The sequence below is a fragment of the Vicia villosa genome, linkage group LG3 (genome assembly GCF_029867415.1).
Source record: "Vicia villosa cultivar HV-30 ecotype Madison, WI linkage group LG3, Vvil1.0, whole genome shotgun sequence".
NCBI lineage: Eukaryota > Viridiplantae > Streptophyta > Magnoliopsida > Fabales > Fabaceae > Vicia > Vicia villosa.
In genome coordinates this window covers 68,949,958-68,955,104 of record NC_081182.1, presented here as the reverse complement: position 1 = coordinate 68,955,104, position 5,147 = coordinate 68,949,958, and positions in this window count along the sequence as shown.

The window sequence follows — 5,147 nt, the reverse complement described above, 5'->3', positions numbered from 1 at the left end:
TCAAATACAAAAAGCTGAAAAAGCTATTTGAATTTGAAACAAAGAAGCTTGAGTTGGAGAATTCTGAATTAAAAGAAAAACTTTTAAAATTATCCAATAATGTTGGATCTCCTTCTGATTCAGAAAAATCCACTCCTAGTCTAAACCATATTCTGAAAGAATATGATTTAAGTTTCAGGAAGTTCTTATCTAGAAGTATTGGCAGAAGTCAGCTAGCTTCTATGATATATGCTGTGTCTGGAAACAAAAGAGTCGGCATTGGTTTTGAGGGTGAAACCCCATACAAACTTGAACCTGTTGATGAAATGAAATTCACATACAAGCCATTGTATGATCAGTTCAAGTATGGCCACTCCCATGATATTAGGCACACTTCACATGCTCAAAGTTTTCACATAACACACACCAAAAAGCATGTGACACAACCTAGGAAATATCATGAAACTCACATTAAAAATTATCATGCTGTTCCTCCTATTGCTTACAATGTTAAACCCAAGTTCAATCAGAACTTGAGAAAATCTAACAAGAAAGGACCCAAGAAAATGTGGGTACCTAAGGATAAGATTATTCCTATTGCAGATATCCTTGACTGCAAAAAGGACAAAGCACAACATGTCATGGTACCTGGACTCTGGATGCTCACGACACATGACAGGAAGAAGGTCTATGTTCCAAGACCTGGTGCTTAAGTCTGGAGGAGAAGTCAAGTTTGGAGGAGATCAGAAGGGCAAGATAATTGGCTCTGGAACTATAAAGTCTGGTAACTCTCCTTCCATTTCTAATGTACTTCTTGTAGAAGGATTAACACATAACCTCTTATCTACCAGTCAATTGAGTGACAATGGTTATGATATAATCTTTAATCAAGAGTCTTGCAAGGCTGTAAATCAGAAGGATGGCTCAATCCTATTTACAGGCAAGAGGAAGAACAACATTTATAAGACAGATCTGCAAGATCTTATGAGTCAGAAGGTGACTTGTCTTATGTCTGTTTCTGAAGAGCAGTGGGTCTGGCACAGAAGATTAGGTCATGCTAGTTTGAGAAAGATTTCTCAGATTAACAAACTGGATCTTGTCAGAGGACTCCCTAATCTGAAATTCAAATCAGATGCTCTTTGTGAAGCATGTCAGAAGGGCAAGTTCTCCAAACCTGCATTCAAGTCCAAGAATGTTGTTTCTACCTCAAGGCCATTAGAACTCTTGCACATTGATCTGTTTGGCCCAGTCAAAACAGCATCTGTCAGAGGGAAGAAATATGGATTAGTCATCATAGATGATTATAGCCGCTGGACGTGGGTAAAATTCTTGAAACACAAGGATGAGACTCATTCAGTGTTCTTTGATTTCTGCATTCAGATTCAATCTGAAAAAGAGTGTAAAATCATAAAGGTCAGAAGTGATCATGGTGGTGAATTTGAGAACAGATCCTTTGAAGAATTCTTCAAAGAAAATGGTATTGCCCATGATTTCTCTTGTCCTAGAACTCCACAGCAAAATGGGGTTGTAGAACGAAAGAATAGGACTCTGCAAGAAATGGCCAGAACCATGATCAATGAAACCAATATGGCTAAGCATTTCTGGGCAGAAGCAATAAACACTGCATGCTATATTCAGAATAGAATCTCTATCAAACCTATTCTAAATAAGACTCCTTATGAATTGTGGAAGAATAGAAAGCCCAACATTTCATATTTCCATCCTTTTGGATGTGTATGCTTTATTCTGAACACTAAAGATCATCTTGGTAAGTTTGATTCCAAAGCACAAAAATGTTTCCTTCTTGGATATTCTGAACGCTCAAAAGGCTACAGAGTATACAATACTGAAACATTGATTGTAGAAGAATCAATCAATATCAGGTTTGATGATAAGCTTGGTTCTGAAAAACCAAAGCAGTTTGATAATTTTGCAGATTGGGATATTGATATATCAGAAGTTGTTGAGCCAAGAAGCAACGCATCAGAAGCAGAGCTTCTCAGAAGCAAAGAATCTGAAGATCAAGTATCAGCTTCTCTGGAGAATCTAAGCATTTCTGAAGAACCATCTGTCAGAAGATCATCCAGACTCATTTCTGGTCATTCAGAAGATGTCATTCTTGGAAAGAAGGATGATCCAATCAGAACAAGAGCATTCCTTAAGAACAATGCAGACTGTCAATTAGGTCTTGTATCTTTGATCGAGCCAACTTCTGTTGATCATGCTCTAGAAGATCCAGACTGGATAATTGCTATGCAAGAAGAATTGAATCAGTTTACAAGGAATGATGTTTGGGATCTTGTTCCTAGACCAGATGGATTCAATATAATCGGTACAAAATGGGTCTTCAGAAACAAGCTCAGTGAGAAAGGTGAAGTGGTAAGGAACAAAGCCAGACTGGTGGCTCAGGGTTATAGTCAGCAAGAAGGGATTGACTATACAGAAACCTTTGCACCAGTGGCCAGGTTAGAATCTATTCGTCTATTAATTTCATTTGCCACTCAACATAACATCACTCTCTATCAAATGGATGTTAAGAGTGCCTTCTTAAATGGTTATATAGATGAAGAAGTTTATGTCCATCAACCTCCTGGTTTTGAAGACTCTATGTCTCCTAATCATGTTTTTAAACTAAAGAAATCATTGTATGGATTGAAACAAGCTCCCAGAGCTTGGTATGAACGCTTAAGTTCTTTCCTTCTGGATAATGGTTTCACTAGAGGAAAAGTGGACACTACTCTCTTTTGTAAAACCTTTAAAAGGGATATTTTAATTTGTCAAATATATGTAGATGATATTATTTTTGGAACATCTAATGCTACACTTGGAAAGGAGTTTGCTGAGTCTATGCAGGCTGAGTTTGAAATGAGCATGATGGGAGAACTCAAGTATTTCCTTGGAATACAAATAAATCAAACATCAGAAGGAACGTATGTTCACCAAACCAAGTATGTGAAGGAACTTCTGAAGAAGTTTAATCTTCTAGACTGCAAAGAAGCCAAAACTCCTATGCATCCAACATGCATCCTAGGTAAGGATGAGGTAAGTAAGAAGGTAGATCAGAAGTTATACAGAGGTATGATTGGATCTCTTCTATATTTGACTGCTTCTAGACCTGACATTCTGTTCAGTGTTTGTTTGTGTGCTAGATTCCAATCAGATCCTAGAGAATCTCATTTAACTGCTGTTAAGAGAATTCTAAGGTATCTGAAAGGTACTACTAATGTTGGCTTAGTTTACAGAAAATCTAAAGAATACAACTTAGTAGGATTCTGCGATGCTGACTATGCTGGAGACAGAATTGAAAGAAAGAGTACTTCAGGAAGTTGCCAATTTCTTGGAAGTCATTTGATCTCCTGGTATAGCAAGAAGCAAGCAACTATTGCTCTATCAACAACAGAAGCAGAATATGTCGCTGCTGCTGGTTGCAGTACACAGATGCTCTGGATGAAGAGTCAGTTAGAAGATTATCAGATATATGAGAGTAACATTCCTATATTCTGTGATAATACTTCTGCTATATGTTTATCTAAGAATCCTATTCTTCATTCAAAAGCTAAACATATTGAGATTAAACATCATTTCATAAGGGACTATGTTCAGAAGGGTGTTATATCTTTAAACTTTGTTGATACAGACCATCAATGGGCTGATATTTTTACAAAACCCCTGGCTGAAGATAGGTTTAAGTTCATTCTGAAGAACATCAGTATGGATTTATGCCCAGAATGAGAAGATGAGAAGTTCTTATGTATGAGTATCTTCTGAAATGAAAATGGACTATTTTTTAATCAGAAGTTCTGATTGAAATCTTTTAGAAATTATGATTCGGTTATTACTAACGTTTCATTGTCTAAGTTGATTCAGAACCTCTTTTAAAGCAAAACAGCTGTAACGTTTTATCTCGGGATGGTAAACCTGTCGTTACTATTCATGGATAAGCGCGCGTGCAGTTGAAGGGACGCTGTCATACCCCAAAATTTGCCCTCATATATTTACGAATGACACTTTATTACGAATAAAAGTAATGGCACGTTTGGTAAGAGTGTAAGGTTTGCGGGTACAAGGTCTCAAGTTCGAATCCCATGTCTGACATTTTTTTCTTTATTTAACTTTACTTCTGTTTTAAATTATTTTCAAAAAAATCATAAAATTGTATTTTTTTAATTATTTTTAATCAATTTTCGTATTTTATTAATTATGTATTTTAAAATATTAATTTTTTTTTATTTTTATTTTTCCATTTTTATTCATAGAAATTACCAAAAAAATCATAAAGTAAAATAAAAAAAGATTTGAAAACTTTCTTTCCTTTTTCTCTTTTTAGGAAGACCACTTATTTTTAGAAAAGAATTATTGTAATTAGTTAAAATAATTTTTGAGTCTTAAATGAAATAATATTTGATTTTTAAACCTGAATTATATTTGATTGATTAAATGATTTTATTCTATTTTTAATTAACCTAATTTTATGTGTATATATATACCAACATTTTCTACACTTTTGGGGGGACGAACAATTAACCTATTTTTATAAACCTTGCCCATGTAAAAAAGGACAACCGCTGAGTTTCTAACCCTTATTTTTCTAAAACCATTCCCCAACAATTTCAACAATTTCAAACCGAATTTCTTCACCAGTGAAAAAGAAAAGAAGTAGATTCAAAGCAAGGTACATGTAGAATCCGTTAACGTCAACCGCGTGGCCACAACGTCCAACCGTAATTCCTTCGATGACAAATCGCAAACTCCGCACCTCTTCGAGCCACCACGACGCTGAGCCTCACCAGTAAAACCGCAAATCTACCGTTCATCATCTAAGTCCACCTCCAGAACGCCGTACCATCTCCGATGTCAACAGTCGACATCTCACAACACCAACAACACGCAGCGGCCGACAGAGACGAGGCTTCCCTGACCACACCACGCGTAGATCGCAACCGCCATGCCCACAGATCTATCGATCTACAGCGACTCTTCCGCAACCAACAACTCACGACCACGCGCCGACTTCGATGAGAAAGTACCGCCGCAAAGAACTCTTCTCCGACCATTGATATCGTCGGAATCACTTTCCAACATCGAGCCGTCGTTTTTGCACAGTGTTGTAAGATCTCTTTTTCCATTAATTTGTATTTACTTATGAGTTTTGTTGCTTGTATTCTCTT